Here is a 22101-nt window from a genome sequence, read left to right as displayed (position 1 = left end):
TTTGCTCTCAGATGATGCCAAAGGCGCGGAGATACTCCTCAGGGAGTCGATTCCTAGCGCGGTACAAGTGTGTAAATAAAATAAATAAATAGTAGCTGTGCAAAAATATCTGTACAAGCTATTAGCCAGGTGTATAATCACTGTAGTATTCACAAATGAAGGTTACTTAGTTGGTAGAATACAATATTGCATGAAAATATTTCTCACTATTAAATATTCCCTGTCTACTAAACTAAATTGTGTGCCTGGAGTGATAAATATTATGTTAGCCAAGTCCTATTCAGAAATAACGTGATTTATATGTTCACTGCTGTAGTATGCTACTGTCCTGTAGGTGGTTGGGTTCTGATCTTGACTAGACCAACTCAGCAGATCACCCAAGCATGAGCAATAAGTTTAGCACTAATGAGATGGGTTATGTCCCCTGTTATGTACCTTGCTCTGTAACCATAAAACAGACAATTGGAAAAAAAACTCTGTTTAGAGCCCGGCATTTTTATACGTAAGACTAGTCAATAGTTGACAACTAACTTTGTACATATTTATAATGTTGTTGCAGTATATCTGATGACTTGTGGGAAAGCTTATTTCCAGAACAGTAAGTCTGACTTAGTTATAGAGACGAGCCAATGATAAAGATTCTAGGCTTACTTGTTTCTCACCAAAAGTTACTATAATTGAATTTGGCTTGGCGCGTATCTTGAAAAGCATATGTTAAAGTCAATAGGCAGTTGGGGTTGATTGTTATTACTCTGTATTAAACCCAACAGATAGGCTTATTGATACATTGAATCTCACAGATTACCATAGGAGGTAAGGGTTTTGTTATTGGTTACTGCCCCCTATCCTCCCTCCCCAACTCCCAACAAACCGTGGCTATAGAAGATTTGTACTGTGAGAATCCTGGTTAGGGTGTCTTAGGAGAGATAGTATTTTGTTGCTTTACCTACTGTAGTTTGGTATACTTTTGTAATTTTCTGACTGTGTCCCTGATAGTTGCCTTGTGGGAAAGCATACGCTGAATCCAATAGGCCTGAGTCGGCTGTGGCGGCAAGTCAACAATAACAGCCATTTCCCTGACTGCTGCCCTGGAAAAACGTAAGCCTGACGCCACAGGTCTGATCTGACTATTATGAATAATTATGACTAAGGCAGTAGCCCTGATTTGTTTATGATGCCACACATAATGTTAAAGCCAATAAATGTTTAAAGGTTTATTGTTTTTTGTATTGTGTCAAAGTCTGCTGGTTTTCTCTATGAAAGCTCAATCAATCAATCAATCAAAGCATTTATATAGCGCACTACTCACACGGAGGGTCTCAAGGCGCTGGGGGGAGGGGGTCCGCTACAGCTCGAACAGCCAGGTCTTGAGCTGCTTCCTGAAGGCGAGGTGGTCCTGGGTCAGGAGGAGGTGGGTCGGGAGGGAGTTCCAAGTCTTGGCGGCCAGGTAGGAGAAGGACCTTCCCCCTCTGGTGGCTCTTCGGAAGCGGGGGACGGTGGCGAGGGCGTGGCCGGTCGATCGAAGCTGGCGTGTGGGAGCGTAGAAATTGAGGCAGCTGTTGAGGAATCCTGGGCCTTGGTTGTGTAGGGCTTTGTGTGCGTGGGTGAGGAGACGGAAGGTGATTCTCTTGTTGACCGGGAGCCAGTGCAGGTCTCTCAGGTGTCCGGAGATGTGGCTGCGATGGGGGATGTCTCACAGATTTACCCTGTCAGTTTTGGTGTTGGTTACCCCTTTGATAAACACTAGGGATAGAAGATTTGCTACCTGTGCTACTATTAAAAAGTGAGTAAAGGCAATAGCAGAACTCTGAGTGGCACTGGGTATTACCATCAGCAGAGCTCACAGTGACATTGAGGTCATCTGGAAGGAAAAATATTTAAGTGAACATGGGTATTATCAAGACCATACCACTGAGTGACAGATCTGGGTAATTTCAACAACAAGGTTCTGAGTGGTAACAATATCTCAAATAAATTGTAGGGAATATTAAAACAGGTTTTGTGAATGAATCTGTGTATTTTCAAGAGAAGAGCATTGAATGACAATGGGTATTTTAAAAATCCATGTGTTATCGTGAGCTGAACTGGGTTTTGTCTGTTATGGGGCAGTGAACCTGTGAGTGAGCATAGGTCCTGTAAAGAGTTCTGAGTGACCATGTCTATAATCAAGATCAGAGGTTGTGCTTGTCTAGCTATTAACAGGGAAAACACTCTTAGCGACTGGACATTTAAGAGCGGTTTGAGTAGCCCTTGGTCTTAACTTGCATTGAGACCTGAGAGCGTCTTAGTGTTTAGAGCAGCTCACTGCATGCAGTTGGGTATTGCGATGATCGCTCGGAGTCTGGCTGGGTATCATTCTGAATCAAGAGATTTGACAGGTTTCCACCCCCAGATTTAAAAAAGCTCGCTCTGGGGGAAAAACCTTTCAGGTGTGTGCCTCCTCGCAGTGGAATACACTTCCCATTTCCATCTGCATGATCCAGGATGAACTATCATTCCGCAAAGCTTTGAAAACATTTCTCTTCTGTTAAACATCCTTGGCCAAGACCTAGTACCTGAGCATGAGCGCCGGGACACCCCGTTGGGGTAGCTGTGCGCTATACAAAATACACAAATAATAATAATAATAATAATAGAAGCGAGGACCAGCATATCATACACCACCAATGCAAATATTGGACAGGGAAAACTCTTCTAAAACTCCAGCCTTTGATTTTACTGTTAATTCTTTCCGCTAGCAATGATTTCCTGTTGAGATGTGTTACAAATGCTGCCACTCAAGTGTCCGTAGATAGCTTGGATGAGGGCTTTATTCTACCATGACACATTCTGAGGCCAAGTACCATGGCTTACTATGGGACCAGTATTTTAAGTAACCTTGTCCCATTACATAGCACTGGTATTGTGAGGGCTGTTATTCTGTAATGCATTATTACTTTGGGCATTACTGCTACTGAAGGCATAGTATTTCAGATGCACTTAGCACTGTATTCCTTAAGGTGTTTTTGTTGTTGTTTTTTTTTTTTACTATAACAGTATATTTTGATTCTCGTTATTTATTTTGGCTTCATATTTTGGAACGGCTTTAAAGGAGCGACATCTATTTCAAGTGCACACAGATTGTACAAATATTTTCTGAAGTGCATTCACAGCTAGGCACAACATGATGGACATATAAAGGTTATCTGAGCTGCAGATACCTGCTACATCTTGGCACTATTGAAAATGGTGATATAATAGATGAATACACAAGTTCCTTATCATACCCGTCTTTAAAACGGACCATTATGATCTGGCACACTCAATCTAGACTATACTGCCTGGTTGTTATTTTATCTAAATTATTTGTGTGCAGGTGCTGATTAGGTGGTGAGATATTATTTTACCAATTTTATGCCACATTTCCTCCTTTATTATGCAATGTGCGCTCAAAAATGTACCACTGCTTTCAGTGTTTTTTCTGAAGTGTCTTTGGGATCCACTCCTTGACCTTCTCTCACACACGCTCTTCAAATGCCCAAACTTGGTTTTTCAAAAAATTGGATTTTGCATCTTACACAAAAAACAATTGGCAAGAGTGCACAATATGCACATACATGATATAAGACAGTTCCGTGATTAGCATGGATCTCAGGCAAATTCGCATCGTCCCTCATCGACTGTAACACGGAGCACAGACTGATACCTGCCCCGGCATCCCCTGAAATACATTAGGTTGCAACATACATCCAAATTACAGCTACGTACAAGCATGGCAAACCAAGGGATACAGGCTTGTATAGTCTATACACCGATCTAACAGTGTGTCTTAGTGTGCCACCTCATGCGGGAGTAAGTAGGGCTGCAAGGGGCCTTAAATATTTTGCAGGCGAAGAGTTTGTGCGACCATGGAGTAGTAGAGTTCCAGTTGCTCATTACAATATATCATGGTCTTAAGCCTCAGAGCGGCAGTAGGAGAGCATTCTCCTATCATCCCCACAATCGTGAGGCTAGGTCAGCACTTCCCCATCAAATTCGAGGCTGTTTCCCAGGCCACACTAATGCCATCAGGTGTGATCTGATTGCGTTGAGGAAGTGGAATGGGAATGTTATTGAAGAGATATAAGAATTTGGGGAGTATAACTATCTTTTAGAAGGTTCTTCCACTTGTGGGCATATTCTTCTTTTTTGGTCAGGGCCACTCTGTAATTTTCAAGGATAACCGCGGTTTTGTCTCTGCTAACCCAGATGCAGGGGTGTGGATTTGATCAAAATATCTACTGGTTCATGGGGCAGGTTGCTTCATAAATCTATTTGTCCTGTAACAAAATCCACTTGTCCATTTGGTGCCATGTAGGGCGGCGACAAATTATGTCAGCAATCTCATTATATAAGAGCTCTGATATAGCTTCTCTGATTATGCCAGGGCTCAGACCATAGTAGTGTTTGAATACTTGCAATGCCCTTGTGTTGCCACGTTTCCACAGATCTACATACTGGGGCTGAAGGTAGTGGTAAGCAATAGTTCCAGGGTCAGAATGCCCTTTTGAGTCTGTGCAAACCTACTAACTTGTATGTTTTAATGGTTTACAACAACTCTTCTCTAATCTTTTCCCATACTGAGAAATGTTGGAAATTTACTCCTGACAAAGGCAGACGTAAGCCTTCTTCCAGAGTTTGGAAAAATGTGGTTGGATGAAAAGTAAATTTGCAAACACTTGCATGAGCAAATCTACACATGCATATCTGCTCATGCTAAAATGTAGTTCACAAATATTTTCTAGGAGTACTATTTTTTTGTCCTACTTTTGTATATTGTTGTGAATTCACAAAAGCTGTGTAGCTGCACTTAATGCAAGGACATATACCATGGGTGCACTTTTGAGACCTTCTTTATAATTAGGCCCCTAATTTAATCTGGCCATGACCTTTTACGATCATTAAAAGTCTGTCTCTCTCTCTGTATCAGCTGGCGTTGCTGTGAGTGACAGCATTTCCCTCTTTCGCAAAGAGCATATCGGCACACAGTCGTTTTGATCCGTGCCAGTAACTAGTGTGGCAGTGTGTGCTTTTTGAGACCAAAAACAATTTTTGCTTTTGCCAATGTTTGTTATAATCGTGAGGGCCAGGCAGCTCCCACAATAATAACGTTTTACAAAAACCATGGCAAAACAAGTCACACATTGACAAAACTGAAAAGCTGACTACCAATTTCAGACCTACTGATTTTGCCAATGCGTTTTTCTTTTTCTTTCACATAAACGTATTGAAACTGGTTACACTGATTTTCCATTATATATATTTTTGGGAAATACTCGCATGCACCAACACATGTTACTAAATGATGCTGCAAAGAAATGGTACCTGAAATTTTACAGTAGTTTAGTTAAATGTTTTTATTTGAAAGCAAAGAATCCTCAATCTTGCTTTCAAGCTATTGCAAATATTTGCATCAGATCAGAGAGCATTCTGGGAGCATTAGATATAGCCTCATATTGCTAAACTTTGAACATGTGTGTACACATTTTTATACTGGGAACCATTGTCAGTAGTGCAGTCAGAGCTTACAACATTTAGGTAGAGTGCTCACCCTAATAATAAAGTCTTTCAATTAATGAACCATAAATACAAGTTTGAACAGCATTCACACATGGACAAAAATATTACATTAACTGCATGCAGTGCCCTGATGCATAATGTGATACTGCACACTGGCATCCAAAGGGGTTGTGATGCAGGGGGCTGGGCCTACTTGTCCCAAGGACAAAATCCACGTAAAAACTTGTTGCCTTTGACCCCAAACAATATGTCCTGGGCGTCTGGCTATAGGAATTCCACATCCCTGCAGATGTCCAAGTACTTCAGGGATGTAGAGGTCCAGGGCAAGGGGAAGTCCAAATCCCTCACAACTATAGCTGGTGTCAGCTGTAAAATAGTGGATTTGTTCCAGTTTATTGTAATACCAGATAGCGATTTGAAGAGCGTGAATTCCTTGATGACCAATGTGAGGTTCCGGGCTTGATCACTAAGTGATATCTTCTGCATGAAGAGAAACCACTACGTTACACAGTGAATCGCAAGTCCACGATGGCCTTGTATTTGGCAAATCGGGCATTCTTTGGGTTCTGTGGCTAAGGCATAGAGCAAAGGCGAGGGGGGCATCCCTGACGTGTGCCTCTCTCAATAGATTAAGGGTCAGACAGTTATTCGTTTAGTTGTATTCTGGTGGTGAGGCCAGAGTGTAGCGATCTTATTCGGTTTAGGAATGCTCTTCTGAGTTCCAGTCTGGCCAGCATGGCGAAGAGATAACCCCACTCCAAGGAATCAAACGTTTTAGTGGTGTCTAGGAAGACAGCCACCACCTTGTGGTCTGGCTGGAGCTGGCGCAGTAGGGCAAAGAGCACACAGAGATTGTGTGACGTGGATCGTCCTGTTATAAACTCTGCCTGATCCGGTAGTACCAGGTCCAGAAGAAGCCGTAACAGACAATTTGCTGCAGTTTTTGCCAATATCTTTGCGTCTGTATTTACAAGAGACAGTGGGCGATATGAATCCATATGAGATGGCGGTTTGACGGGATTCAGAAGAGTAATTAATATGGATTCCCGGAGGGACTGGGGCATGATTCCCAGCTGCAGTGCCTCGTTGTACAAATGGAGCAGATTGAGGGGAAGAAGGGGTGGGGGATTTCGGCCAGAATGCCTGCATAGGCTCTATAGAATTTAGAGGGGAATCCGTCACTGCCTAGGGCCTTACAAGTAAGGCGATTGGCAATCACAGTCATGATCTCGGCGAGAGAGATTGGCTCTTCTATGAATTGCAGATGAGGGCCCTCAATCCAGGCTAGTGTAATCTTCAGGGGATCTAGAGATGTGGCATGTATAGAGACCGAAGTAATAAGAAATACATTCCCCGAGAATATTGTCAGCCTTGAAGAGGGTTTTGCCTTTCTCAGTCTCTAGCTGGAGAATGCCCAGCAGTGAAGTCATATGGCAAGATAAGTTAGCTGACGTTCTACTTGGCGTCTCTGCCTCCTCATACTTTACGGCCATGGCATGTTTGCGTGAGTGCTTAACTTTGAGGTCTTCAAGTTGCATAAATTCTGATAATTTTGTCCTGATCTTGGTCAGAGTATGGGATGATGTCGTGCATGTAAATTAATCCATTGTCTGTACTTGGGACCAAAACCAAATTTAAAGGAAGGGCCAGTGGATTGCAGCAAATGCCTTTCCAGCATCCAACACTATGAATACGTGGGGTTCCTCCCTGCGGCTATCCAATGACATCCAGAGTTAGAGGAGACAGAGGTTGAGTTTAGTGGACCTGCCGGGCATAAAGCCTGACTGGTCTCAGTGAATAAGCGGGACTATCACCGTTAAAGAGCCTAGTGGCCAGCTCCTTCGTTTCAGTATTTAATTGGGAGATAGGGCGGTAGGAGCCACAGCTGGTCAGTTTCTGTTTCTTTCGGAGTTTCTGCTCCTTCTTGTGGATCACAACAATGGTACCACATTGTAAGTCCGGCCGGAGTTAACCTTTGTCCCGAGCCTCTTTAAAGAGGTCAAGCGCATAGGGGCCAAGCAGCCCGAGTATCAATTTGAAAGATTCCGCCGGGAGGCTGTTTGTTCCAGTCATCTTTCCTGTTTGCAGTTTCACAAAGGCCACCTGGACCTCCTCCAGTGTGATGTCTTCTAGCGCCAGTTGGCCCTCGGCAGTCACCACTGGTAGGTCTACCGTGACTGGGTAATCTGCTATATGGCTCATGCGTGCCAGCAGGCAGGCCTTGTAGAACGAGGCATAACACTGCGCAAATGCCTCTGTGATCGCTGTGTCTGTCTAGTGGGTAGCCCTGATCTCATCAATGACTCACTGTACCTCTGCCTCCCTTCTGCTGAGCCAGGCAAGCAACTTGGCCTTTTTGTCCCCGACTGTTGGACTTGGCCCTTAGGGCAGGTTCACCCCTAGACTTTTTTCCTTTAAATGGTGACCTGGTGATGGTGATTTTTGGGTTCTGCGCACTTTCACTGTGTCCCAGTGGAAAGTGCGTGCGCACTCTGAGTGCATGTGCTGAGCTAGGCCTGCCCGCCCATAGGAATGCATGGGGAATGTATGTGTCCCTGGTAGTTCCTGATGCGTGGGGTGTACAGGCTCGAGTCTGGCATGTGTGAACTCGTGAGAGTGAATGCTGCAAAATGGTGTATGCGGCATGTATGTGTCTAGTGGGGAAGTGTCATTCCCAGACATGGCTGTACATGTGCAGTGAGGGTGCTGGAGTGTGATTGGCTGGAGCTGGCTGGCATGCCAGGCTCCAGGAAGCCTGGATGGGTCTGCCCGGTGGTGAGTGGGAGATTAGCATGAGTGATGTGTGGGAGGAGTGTACCTGTGTCCTGGATGGGCTGGGTTTTCCCCACACAATGCTGGCTCCGCCCCCCTGTGGTGCGTCTAATGACCCAAGCCCTGCCAGTGAATAGAGAGGGTGGTTGAGGTAAACAGAGTACTCAAGAACCAGCTGCGACTGGTTCCGCCCCCACCCTGCACCTTCAGACAAAAGAAAATGGTGTATAAAAATGGGGCTGTGTCCCCACAGTTGTTGTTCTCTTCCAGGATCCTGAGGGGGCTGTTGCTGCTGCTGGGCCAGAGGACCGCCACTTGGGGTGTCTCCCTGCCTGGAGACCCAGTGAGCTGGCTCTGGGCCCAGCCTTGCCCCCCCTGCCTTGCTGAAGGACTTTTTCTGGACCATTATCTACTGCTAGCGCTGGGGAGCGCTTTCTGAGGTTCCTAGCGCCTGGGAGCGCTTCGTTTTCCTTCTAGCGCCTAACAGCGCTTTATTCTGGCTGGAGCGCTTGGGAGCGCGTAATTGCCCAGCCGGTGCCCACCCGGCATTTGCTCAGGAGTGCTGAGCCCCTCGAGTGCCCACCTCGAGTTATTGTTTATTTCCCCCTTTGAGCGGCTGCCCACGCCGCATTTGCCTGTGGAGTCACCGCCGCAGCCCGGAGTGTTTTTAAAACGTTGCCGGGCCGCTGCCAAGTGCGACCCGGAAGTGCCCGCCTCCCTGCGAGGGGCCGCGCTGCAATTGGCTGCCCGGCCGGAAGCCAGGCAACCCGTGGGCAGGACTGCAGGACAGCCGGAAGCAGCCTGCCTTTCCGGCCCGGGGCTCCCAACTGAGGAGAGAGCCCCGGACTCCTGCAGCAGCCGGGGAGGAAGAATCCTGCAGCCGGCGTCTGCTACGAGGCTCCCTGAGTGAAGGGAGAGCCCCGCAGCCAGCAAAGACGACCCGCCCCAGCAGCTGAAAATCCGGAGGAGCCTCCACCTGAGAGCCCGGTGAGTGTGCACGGGCAGGGGGAGGCTCAGGGGGCATTTGTCTAGAGCCGGAGAGGCTCTACCTTGTCGGGGCACATTGTCGGTGCCCGCGCCCCCCCCCCCTCCGGTGTTCAGAGCCTGCGAGGCTCAGGGGCATTTTCTGTTTGCGAGCCCCGAGGCTCAAGAGGGCAATTATTTCACGAGCCCTGAGAGGCTCTAGGCGCCCCATTGTCACTTCGAGTCCCCAGGAGGGGGACTCCAACGACGGGGCCAGTGTTCTCGAGTCCCCCAGAGGGGGGGACTCCCACCAAAGACGCCCCACGTGTTCGCGGGTCCCCGTGAGGGACCCCCCTGCCCCAGAGGGGCGGCCCCTGTTACTGAGAGCCCTAGTGAAAGGCTCGTGGGGGCCTTACCTGTGTTTCTGAGCCCGGAGAGGCTCTAAGAGACGGCGCATTTTGTGTTGAGCCCTGAGAGGCTCAGAGGGGTGCATTTGGATTTCGTGAGTGCCCACATCATGAGTTAAGAGCCCAGAGAGGCTCAGGCGCCACCATTGTTGTTTAGAGCCCCGAGAGGCTCAGGGGCCATTTGTTTATTCAGAGCCTGCGAGGCTCCAGCGTTGGCCCCATCATTGTGCTACCCAGTTGCCCAGCACTTTGTGGGCAACTGCCACGTTTAGGACCCTGACATTGGGACACAGGGCATCCTAGCCCTAGAGAGGCCAGTTGGCCTAGGGACAGTCACAGGTGGTGACTTGTGTGAGTTTGGCGCAATTGTTATTGTTCTGCACCTCTGAATGTGTTTTTATGCGTCATGTGCCTTGTTTTCTGCACCTCTGAATGTATTGTTGATTCATCATGTGTTTTCCTTCCTTACACCTCTGAATGAATGTTATGCATTGCATCATGTGTTATGTTCTTACACCCCTATAGGTAGTGTGATATGTAGGTGGTTGTTTTCTCCCTAGTACAGGTGGTGCTAGTGAGGTCCTGTTACCAGTGATTACTGGTTGTGTGCTCTATTTTTATATTTTGTGCTACAGTGATTTACATTCTAAGTGCTATTTCTGAAAGTGTTACTTCTGATTCCTGACAGTGGTCCAGGTGACCCTGTCTTGTACATATCCCCTGTAAATTCTGCCCGTGCCTCTGGCACATTGTAAAGTGTGTGTTTTATCTAATGTGTTTTGGTGCAATACAAAGGCTATTTTTATATAACCTTGTGTGGAGTTTCCTTTGTGGTGGGCCTTTGGTTGTTGTTACTGGGGTGCGTGCGCAAATACTTAACTTACATCGCCTCCAAGTTTAGCCTTGCTGCTCGCGCCACGTTACCTAGAGGGTGAGCAGGGGTTATCTTGGCGTGTAACTCCCTTGCCCTGACTTGGGAGTGGTGGTCTCTGACTGACTTTGGCGAAAGCCCTGGCCAGCCGGGGATCCCATTTCCAACACCGACACTGTAAAAACGATGCTGCACAGCCAGTATCTGTTTTTGACCCCTCCCCCCAACCACACCCCACTGCCACGGTCCCCATATTCCCTCCAGAGCACCTTCAGAATGCAGAAGATTTGCAGATCTGTCCAAGCCCGTGGGGAATCCTGGAGTTCCTTAATCTGACACTCATTCTCCTCTGTCTCGGCTGTTTTCTTGGCGTTTCTTATGCGTCAACACATTCTGCGCCCTATCTCTCAGTATAGGCTTTGCAGAGCACCACTGCCGAGTCCACTGTCCCTTTGTTTTTTTTGAAGTACAATTCTGAGTCAATTTGTATTTACCAGGCAACCTCCGCGTCTCTCAGTTCTCAATTATTACATTTTCAGCCTGCACCCTGAGGAGTGCCCCTTCTCCCACCGCGATCCAGAGAGGCGAGTGGTCTGACACGCCCTGGGCCAAGAATTCTACCCTATCCAATCTGGCCACCTCACCCACAGGAGCAAAGACTTAATCAGCTCTAGAAAACACCCTGTGCATCCCAGGGAAATGGGAATAATCCCTGTCCCTCGGATGATGTCCCCGCCGCAGGTCTGAGAGTGAGTCCACGAATTGTGCCATGGGCGTGGCCCTCTGCTGTGCCACTGGCGCATGTGTGCGCTCTATAGCAGGAACCATTACATCTTTGAAGTCCCCTCCAATGATCTGGAAGGCAGAGTTAGTCTAAATAACTAACAAAGCCTGTAGGTCAAGTGGTGCTGAGATATATCAATTAACACTGGTAAGGTTGCACGGAAAATGAATCAAGCAAAGACTATCAGCTGTTGCTGATTGAGTCCTATCAGCCCACCTGATGGCGTAGCCTCATCATCTAGGACTTCCAAACCCAGGTCTGTGTGCGATCACCCAGTTGTATATTAGCGACGCATCACAAGACCAAGGTATGGTCACCACAGTTGTAAGTCCAGATAGTGGGACTGATATGTGCAGTGCAAAGAATTAAAGTGAAGTGAAGTGTATTAAAATGGCTATCAAAGCAAACAAAGACCTTTAATAGTGTTTGCCTGGACGTCAGATTAAAAATAGTGGACTGACAGTGTGAAAGAATCACTGTCTAACTTGCTTGGTAGAAATCAAACAAAGATCTATACAGGGCCAACATGTTTCTGCCTTGCTGTGAAGTATCACTGGCATTCGTCAGGGCCAAGCTATAATCTGCTACTGCAAGGGCACTATCATATGTGCTCAAACCAAGGACATAAGAAAATAAACAAAAGAGTGATCAATTAGAAACCATCCTACCACATCTTCTCAGTATTGTTCTGTTGATGCAATAGGTCTTTCCTGTGTGAGAACAAGAACGGAAAGAAAACATTGTAGACATTGCATGTGTATAGTCCTCACAATTATATTTACAGCAAAAATTATATACAAGTTGCTGTAACGTGTGCAAAACCAGTGGTAATTCAAAATACTCTCAGACTAGACCATCACGCCTCTGTGATAGTCACATATACAGTGTATTGTATTACATCACCAAACGATAATAAACATACAGAAATTTGACACTTACCCATCAGTTTGTGGGAAGTGAACCTCACCTCACCCGGCAACTGCTCGGACGAATAAGGCACCGCTCTAAACATACAAAGACAATCTCTGTAATAGATGCATGTCTTGAGGATAAGACCTCAGTGTACTGTTGAAAAAACCCACCTATTTTCTTATCTGTCTATATTAAGTAACCCACCGGTGTCTCTGATGGCTACATCGGACGCCTAAGGTATCTGATCCCCTTCAATGATTTTCAATGGGGTGCTCTATGATTGTACCACGGCCTCTTTTAAATGCAAACAATGGGCGAGGTATTGTCCCTGCTGCTGTATTAAGAATTTTCCAATGCTTCAGTATGATTTTCTTCACTTGATTGGAAGATGTAGTAAAAGTTTGAACCATAGTCATCCGGTCTCTGATAGTCTCTGACCTCTGGTGTTGTAGGAGTGCCTCACGGTTGTTGTTGAAGGCTCTCTTAGATCTGAAGGTCAAGGTACGCCAATTTGTCTTTGCTACTCTCCATGGTAAACTTAAGAAACTGATTCTTAGAGTTTAACCATGTGTGAAAGGACGATACCTCGGTTGCCGTCCCTCTCCATATCACCAGGATGTCATCGATGTATCGTTTCCACAGTACCACCTGATGTATGAAGGGGTTACTGTGGTTCAATACATGGTCTAGTTCGAATTGGTGCATGTAAAGGTTTGCCAAACTAGGCGCAAAGACACTGTATTGAACCACAGTAACCCCTTCATACATCATACATACAAGAGATTGTCTTTGTATGTTTAGAGCGGTGCCTTATTCGTCCGAGCAGTTGCCGGGTGAGGTGAGGTTCACTTCCCACAAACTGATGGGTAAGTGTCAAATTTCTGTATGTTTATTATCGTTTGGTGATGTAATACAATACACTGTATATGTGACTATCACAGAGGCGTGATGGTCTAGTCTGAGAGTATTTTGAATTACCACTGGTTTTGCACACGTTACAGCAACTTGTATATAATTTTTGCTGTAAATATAATTGTGAGGACTATACACATGCAATGTCTACAATGTTTTCTTTCCGTTCTTGTTCTCACACAGGAAAGACCTATTGCATCAACAGAACAATACTGAGAAGATGTGGTAGGATGGTTTCTAATTGATCACTCTTTTGTTTATTTTCTTATGTCCTTGGTTTGAGCACATATGATAGTGCCCTTGCAGTAGCAGATTATAGCTTGGCCCTGACGAATGCCAGTGATACTTCACGGCAAGGCAGAAACATGTTGGCCCTGTATAGATCTTTGTTTGATTTCTACCAAGCAAGTTAGACAGTGATTCTTTCACACTGTCAGTCCACTATTTTTAATCTGACGTCCAGGCAAACACTATTAAAGGTCTTTGTTTGCTTTGATAGCCATTTTAATACACTTCACTTCACTTTAATTCTTTGCACTGCACATATCAGTCCCACTATCTGGACTTACAACTGTGGTGACCATACCTTGGTCTTGTGATGCGTCGCTAATATACAACTGGGTGATCGCACACAGACCTGGGTTTGGAAGTCCTAGATGATGAGGCTACGCCATCAGGTGGGCTGATAGGACTCAATCAGCAACAGCTGATAGTCTTTGCTTGATTCATTTTCCGTGCAACCTTACCAGTGTTAATTGATATATCTCAGCACCACTTGACCTACAGGCTTTGTTAGTTATTTAGATAGTTGTACAGGGGGTATTAGCCTGTTTGGTCGTTAAACACCTCCCTCGGACCCTCTCTTACGAGTTGTTATGATAAGGCAGAGTTAGTCTCCAAGAGTATGGCTGCCACTTGTTCCAATACAGAGGTGCCTATGGATGGTGGCAGGGGAGGGCTGAAAATACTATGGTTGAAGTCCTCCTCATAATACCTGTACACCCATGTATCTCCCATGTTTGTGTATCCCTGTCTGCGACACCTGTATTGTTTTATTTTTTTATCAACATGGTCGCTCCTCTCGATCCTGAGGTGAACCCCGCATGTGCTAGTACAGTGTATGCTTCCCTAAGAAGTTACCTTCGGTCCCCGACAAGTGAGTCTTTTGAAGTAAGACTGTAAGGTTTCAACCATCGTATGTTCCGCTTGAGCAGGCCTCGTTTCACCGTGCTACCACACTTTTTGACATTTTACAATAGTATGGAGTAACGTTTGACATCTGCAAGTCTACCCTGTACCATAGGGTAGCGATGTAGCCGTGTCCATGTCACCACCTGCCTGTTCCACAGATGTGGTGCTTTCATGTGTGTCCCACTCCACAGGAACCTGAATGTAACCAGCAAAACATCTGTGAGGGAACCCTCCTCTCCCCCCACCTCCTGCTGCCCCAAGCGAGTGTTAAAAACTCGTCAGCTTGACAACTACTAGTTAGTGAGACAAAGAGGTCGGTTGCCCACCCTCAAAATCCCCAAACTACCCAGCTATTACTCTAACTCCTGTGCAGTGAGACTTAGGAAAAAAGAGAGGAACAATCCACCCCCACACCCCCAGGGAAAAAAATAACAGGCCTAAGTCTGTAGGTAGATGGATGGGAAGGTAGGTTGGAGGCCGCTGGCTTTTGACCTGGCCCGCATTCCCTCACCCCGCGCGGCTCGTAGTGCAGCCACTAAGATCTCCACCACTGCATTGGATGCATAGTTATCATTATAGTGGTTTCAGCAAGTCCCATCAACTCCTCCACTCCTCATTGTGCCATCCCATGCCAGATGTTCGAGTCTAGCAGTCCCACCAAGGGCACCTTGCCCCGGTCCAGGTAGGCCGGCCAACGGGAAGTTCCATACACACAATTGTCTACAGTGTATTAAGTTGATGGCTCCTTAGCCTCAAAGTCGGCGTACTTTCCACCACAACTGAGTCACTGTCAACTGATTTAACTGGCTCCTCTAGGGCCCTAGCTTTCTCCATTTCAGCCTCTGGCTTTCCATGTCCGGTGTTCCATCTTGACGCAGCACCACCCGGTTGTTCGACGTCATTCTCATCGGGTGTCTGTCTCTTTTCCGTCCATTTGCGGCGCTCTCCCTGCAACCAAGCTGAAGTTATCTTGGGCCGGGGATACGACCTTTCCATGAACCTCCAGCCAGTCCCATAAATCTTCCGGCATCATAAAGAACGCCCCTCCTGGAGCACCTTTAACTTTGGGTAGAGCAGCATATGCATAGCCTTCAGTTTCTGCTTCAACCTACCCCTCCCCCAAAAAGTCTGTCTCTGTTGTTGGATGTGTTTTGTTTAGTCTGGAAATATTCGAATCACATGGCTGTCAAAAACCGGATCCCACTGCCATTAAACTGTCTGGAGGATGGCAACCCTGTCCCTATAGTTGGTTATCTTTGCAATGATGGTCCTTTGTGGTTCCCCGAGGGAGTGGGAGGTGCTAGGGACTGATGTGCGCTTTCCACTAAAAAGACCGGTGACAGGGCTGCCTTTGGCTGCCCCAGTCACAGCCGGCCCTCCAAGGCCACCTCAAAGCAACATCCCCCTTGCTACCCGGGGGTGAGCAGAAATTTGTGGCTCTCCAGGCACTGTCTCCAAGGCAAAGTCCCCATCTCATGCAGGTCAGCACTCCCTCCTCTGTGTCGTACTCACTGTGTCACCAGACCCATCGTGCCATGGGCGACTGGGGCCATGGAACATAGTAGGTATGTCATTTTGGTACAAAAGCCGCCTTATTTTGTTCTTTTTCTCCAGATATGGTTGGTTGCTATTTAGGCTTTCAGGGCTCGAAAATTCATAAATATTTTACTAGACCTGAAGGCCTAGTAACTTGAAGAATCTACTCAACCTAACTGTAATGTACTTGACCCCGTGAACTGGTCTCAAATTGTGTCATCCTAGGCAAATACTTTGTCTTATGGAGCCGCCTTTTTTGTTATTATCACATAAGAGAGCACCTTCAAATATGCTAGTCCATTATTTCCGCTGTACAAAAATACTCTTTTTATTTACTAGACTAAATGTTTGCTCCATGTATAACAAAAATCGAGCCCACTAATAGCATTGTCATCTGGGCAGGAGCAATAATAATGCACAGTTCAAGTTTAAAAACTTTTCATAAATATATTACTAAAGCATGATATAGTAGTGCACTGTCATTTACAGATCGCATGTTTTTTATTGAAATGACCACATTACTTTCCCACTAATATGTAGTTTTACTGATAATAGCGCATAAACAATGTTTGAAAATTGGGTTTCAGCAAAAATATTTAAAATTTGCACATCACCTAGAAAAGTGTTCTAATTTGTTTTAATCCTATAAAAAAACATTTTCACCACAGAATAAAAAAAATAATGATTGCCTTCATAACTAGTGAAATATATTTTAACTGTTTGAACAGTTCATTTATCTATTTCAGTGTTAGAAAAAAGCCTGACATCTTACAGTCTTTCATTCCACATGCTTTGCACAGTTCAATTGTCACAGTTCACTTTACAAAATCCTCTAACTTCAGTCACAGAAAGAACAAGCATTGAAAATGCAATAGGTCTCGACTTTGATTAAGTTAAAGCCATTTGTTTTGCTAGTGGTATGGTATAGCAAAGCAAATGGCTTTAACTTAATCAAAGGCGAGACCTGTTGCATTGCTGTTTTATTTTAGCTGTTGTCTTGCTTCAGTGCTGTTGTGATAGTATACCTCAGCTGCACCATGCTGCTACAATACGCACAAACATTGTGATGCATAAGCACCTCCAGGAACAAGCATTCGTCATTAAGTGGTAAAATATGTTTGCACCCAGCTACTTGACACCCGAAACATCTAAAAAGGAAGATATAACATGTTTTGTACATTTACTATGTGTCGAGTTAGTAGAAAATTTTCTGGATACTGAAAGTTTCGGTCCTATCTAAAAGTTGTATAAAAAAATAATAGCATGAGGCTAGCACGTGCTCAGTGCAGCCTCTTGCATGCGCGAGCGTGTTTTGTTGACCACTGACGGGCACCTTTTACCCGATGAAGCCGTGCGGCATTAGATGAGTGCCGGCTGTTTATCTGTTGTGCTCTGCGACGCCATTTCTGGCGCCTGTCCCGAAAACAAACACTCTGACAAGTGTTGCTTGCTGGAGAGCCTCCCCAATGCCAGCATGTGAGGGATGGTGTAGGCTCAAGGTGGCTGTTTGTGGACACAGTTTGAGCATGGCAGCAAAATAGTTGTTAACTTTTCCGACTGCAAGCTCCTCCCAGGCCCTTTGTAGTATATTATCGAACTGTTCTGAGATGTGATCTCTCTTCTGTGGATGTGTGTACATTACTACAAACTATTTACCAGACGTGTGAAGAATGCATGGAATAATGTTATTGGGAGCTATATGCATGCCTTCAGTAGACCCCTGGGCGCTTTCATTCGCTCGACTGCACAGCTCTGTCCCCCCCAGTGTCTTCACACAAATCGGTGCACTATTTACATACACTCTGTGGAATTTATGTGCTCCAAAGAACGTGCTAACCTTATTAACAGTGCGTACACACACTCGCACATGGTTATAGACGCACACTTTGCACTGCGCCTGCGAGAAAATTCTTATAGATGGTGCTCGCTCCATCTTGGACGATGCAATAACAATATTTGCTTATTTTAAGTAAACTATGTTGGGGCAGAGACTGAAAACGTTGCTGCATCGTTATGTATTAAAGAGGCCTTCTAGCGAGAGACATCACAGCAAGCCTCAAAACCCAACCAGGCCATGTCACAGAACAAGCTCTCGCCAGGCAGCCGTTGTTATGACGTATACTTTTCTCTTGCTTTCCTTTTGAAGTAAAAGGTTTCTTATCTTTTTGGGGCCATTTCGCCCCCATAAAGATAAGAAACATTTTACTTCAGAAGGAAAGCAGGCGAGCCCGTCCAAGTGGGACGGCAGAAAAAGAGAAAAGTATATGTCATTAAAAGCTCTTTTCCAATGGCTGGCCACCGTTTAGCATAATCAATGACGCCAGCCAATGGAAAAGAGGGGCGGGGCTTGAGCCCCCTTCTCAAAAGTAACTAGATTACTATAAGTCTAGAGGCGAGGAGCGCATGCGCTCCAACTGAGACCTAAAAATAAATATAGGAATACAAACTGACTTTTGACCTCAGTCTTTGAAAGGGAACAAATGTGACAAGATAACACGATTTAAAGGCAGGTTTATTGCTGACAAATTGTTAGCAAGATTTAAAGGCAGCTGTATTGCTCTATCTCATCACATTTGCTCCTCTTTTAGAGACAGAGGTCAAAAGTTAGTTTGTCTTCCTACATTTACTTTTTGATCTCTGAATAAAGTCAGGGAATTTTTCAGCTGCCAGGAAGAGAGAGTAGTCTCTAAAAAATAGCTTGTCCTGATTAAATCTTGCTTGACAGTGGGAGTGCTGGGCGAGTGGATTTTTTGAGTGCTGGTTTTGCATTTCATTCTTTTCAGTTGTACCCTTAGGATGAAGGGATAGCTTACTTTTCTCTTTGCAGTTGTACTTAGTTTGTGAGACAACATTTAAGTGTTATACTAACATGGGAATGGAAAGTATGTTTAAGTGGTCATGGTTGTGTTTTTATTTTTATTATTTATTTTGTATTAATAATGATCCTGCTCTTTTACAATCATAGGCACTTAAGGTGGCGGTCATTGTTTGGTATTAATCATACTTTCACTGTCTGTAGCCACATTGGTGTTGGTACTGGAATGCTTTGACGTTGGTGATACATTGCCTTCTCTTGGGTTTTTCCTTGCTCCGAATACACGAGCTCTATCCAATATGGGTTTTGATACATGTTTAATCGTGCTTGTAGTATGAGCCGTATTGAATTCTGATATGATCTACAGATGATAATCTTTCAAGGCTACTCCTCCCTCTTGCTCTCCTCGTACCTTTTTAGGTCTCGGCAACGAGAACTATTGTCGCCATGTAAGCTCGCAAGGGAGTACAGAGCGGTGCATGAGCCGACCAGGGTCTGTGGACGCGCACACACAAAGGCAGGCAGGCAGGCACACACCAGACAGACACAGACAGACACACGCACACACGCGCACACACACACACACACACACACCCTCCCTCTCTGCCCACTCCCTCTCTGCCGCCCCCCCCCTCTACCCCCACTCACCGGGCTCTTTCCCTCTGCAGCGGGTCAGTCACGGCAGCAGGCAGGCTCGGTGTCTTCTCCGGCGATCTTCAGCTGATGTGCACGCTCACGCTGCGTCTCCTGCGCGCCCACCACGCTGTTTCGCGCCCGTTGATCCTCAGCTTGTGATTACTACTCCTTCTAACCCGGATTCTAAATTACTATTTCTTGGTTCTCTAACTCCACTCTGTTGATTCGTAACAAACTGATATTCAGCACATTTCACAGTCTCGCTTTTGCTTCTCATAAATACAATCAGATTATTTTAAGCAATGTCTACCCTTCTTTTGGTTCTGTGCCTATTATGCTTCGGACTATAGAGTTTTAGAAAGTGTGGTGGAAGATTCCATGATATCAGCGGCGTGCACAGTGCAGAGTGAGTGTGCAGAGTGCAGAGTAGTGAGTGCAGAGTAGTGAGTGCAGAGTAGTGAGTGCAGAGTAGTGAGTGCAGAGTAGTGAGTGCAGAGTAGTGAGTGCAGAGTAGTGAGTGCAGAGTAGTGAGTGCAGAGTAGTGAGTGCAGAGTAGTGAGTGCAGAGTAGTGAGTGCAGAGTGAGTGTGCAGAGTGAGTGTGCAGAGTGAGTGTGCAGAGTGAGTGTGCAGAGTGAGTGTGCAGAGTGAGTGTGCAGAGTAGTGAGTGCAGAGTGAGTGTGCAGAGTGAGTGTGCAGAGTGAGTGTGCAGAGTAGTGAGTGCAGAGTAGTGAGTGCAGAGTAGTGAGTGCAGAGTAGTGAGTGCAGAGTAGTGAGTGCAGAGGAGTGAGTGCAGAGGAGTGAGTGCAGAGTGCAGAGTAGTGAGTAGTGAGTGCAGAGTAGTGAGTAGTGAGTGCAGAGTAGTGAGTAGTGAGTGCAGAGTAGTGAGTAGTGAGTGCAGAGTAGTGAGTGCAGAGTAGTGAGTAGTGAGTGCAGAGTAGTGAGTAGTGAGTGCAGAGTAGTGAGTAGTGAGTGCAGAGTAGTGAGTAGTGAGTGCAGAGTAGTAAGTAGTGAGTGCAGAGTAGTGAGTGCAGAGTAGTGAGTAGTGAGTGCAGAGTAGTGAGTGCAGAGTAGTGAGTGCAGAGTAGTGAGTGCAGAGTAGTGAGTGCAGAGTAGTGAGTGCAGAGTAGTGAGTGCAGAGGAGTGAGTGCAGAGGAGTGAGTGCAGAGGAGTGAGTGCAGAGTGCAGAGTAGTGAGTAGTGAGTGCAGAGTAGTGAGTAGTGAGTGCAGAGTAGTGAGTGCAGAGTAGTGAGTGCAGAGTAGTGAGTGCAGAGTAGTGAGTGCAGAGTAGTGAGTGCAGAGTAGTGAGTAGTGAGTGCAGAGTAGTGAGTAGTGAGTGCAGAGTAGTGAGTAGTGAGTGCAGAGTAGTGAGTGCAGAGTGCAGAGTAGTGAGTGCAGAGTGCAGAGTGCAGAGTAGTGAGTGCAGAGTAGTGAGTGCAGAGTAGTGAGTAGTGAGTGCAGAGTAGTGAGTGCAGAGTAGTGAGTGCAGAGTAGTGAGTGCAGAGTAGTGAGTGCAGAGTAGTGAGTGCAGAGTAGTGAGTAGTGAGTGCAGAGTAGTGAGTGCAGAGTAGTGAGTAGTGAGTGCAGAGTAGTGAGTAGTGAGTGCAGAGTAGTGAGTGCAGAGTGCAGAGTAGTGAGTGCAGAGTGCAGAGTAGTGAGTGCAGAGTGCAGAGTAGTGAGTGCAGAGTGCAGAGTAGTGAGTGCAGAGTGCAGTGCAGGTATGTGCAGTGCAGTGCAGGTGAGTGCAGGTATGTGCAGTGCAGGTGAGTGCAGTGCAGTGCAGTGCAGTGCAGGTGAGTGCAGTGCAGGTGAGTGCAGTACAGGTGAGTGCAGTACAGGTGAGTGCAGTGCAGTGCAGGTGAGTGAAGTGCAGGGCAGGTGAGTGCAGTGCAGTGCAGGTGAGTGAAGTGCAGGGCAGGTGAGTGAAGTGCAGTGCAGGTGAGTGCAGTGCAGGTGAGTGCAGTACAGGTGAGTGCAGTACAGGTGAGTGCAGTGCAGTGCAGGTGGGTGAAGTGCAGTGCAGGTGAGTGCAGTGCAGTGCAGGTGAGTGCAGTGCAGGTGAGTGCAGTGCAGGTGAGTGCAGTGGAGTGCAGGTGAGTGCAGTGCAGGTGAGTGCAGTGCAGTGCAGGTGAGTGCAGTGCAGGTGAGTGCAGTGCAGGTGAGTGCAGTGCAGTGCAGGTGAGTGCAGTGCAGGTGAGTGCAGTGCAGTGCAGGTGAGTGCAGTGCAGTGCAATGCAGGTGAGTGCAGTGCATGTGAGTGCAGTGCAGTGCAGTGCAATGCAGGTGAGTGCAGTGCAGGTGAGTGCAGTGCAGTGCAGGTGAGTGCAGTGCAGTGCAGGTGAGTGCAGTGCAGGTGAGTGCAGTGCAGGTGAGTGCAGTGCAGTGCAGGTGAGTGCAGTGCAGGTGAGTGCAGTGCAGGTGAGTGCAGTGCAGGTGAGTGCAGTGCAGTGCAGGTGAGTGCAGTGCAGTGCAGGTGAGTGCAGTGCAGGTGAGTGCAGGTGAGTGCAGTGCAGTGTAGGTGAGTGCAGTGCAGGTGAGTGCAGTGCAGTGCAGGTGAGTGCAGTGCAGTGCAGGTGAGTGCAGTGCAGGTGAGTGCAGTGCAGGTGAGTGCAGTGCAGGTGAGTGCAGTGCAGGTGAGTGCAGTGCAGGTGAGTGCAGTGCAGGTGAGTGCAGTGCAGTGCAGGTGAGTGCAGTGCAGGTGAGTGCAGTGCAGGTGAGTGCAGTGCAGGTGAGTGCAGTGCAGTGCAGGTGAGTGCAGTGCAGGTG

General features: G+C 46.6%; 1 protein-coding gene across 3 annotated transcripts in view; it reads left to right on the top strand.

The window, feature by feature from the left end:
• ZNF692 (zinc finger protein 692) overlaps positions 1 to 22101 on the top strand; it is a 127019-nt gene that overhangs the window by 17547 nt on the left and 87371 nt on the right. The gene's annotated exons all lie outside the window — the stretch shown is intronic.

Source organism: Lissotriton helveticus, chromosome 1_1 (assembly GCF_964261635.1).
Source record: "Lissotriton helveticus chromosome 1_1, aLisHel1.1, whole genome shotgun sequence".
NCBI classification, from domain to species: Eukaryota; Metazoa; Chordata; class Amphibia; order Caudata; family Salamandridae; genus Lissotriton; species Lissotriton helveticus.
Note: the sequence above shows the minus strand (reverse complement) of the source record. Positions and strands in the feature narration are given on the sequence as shown.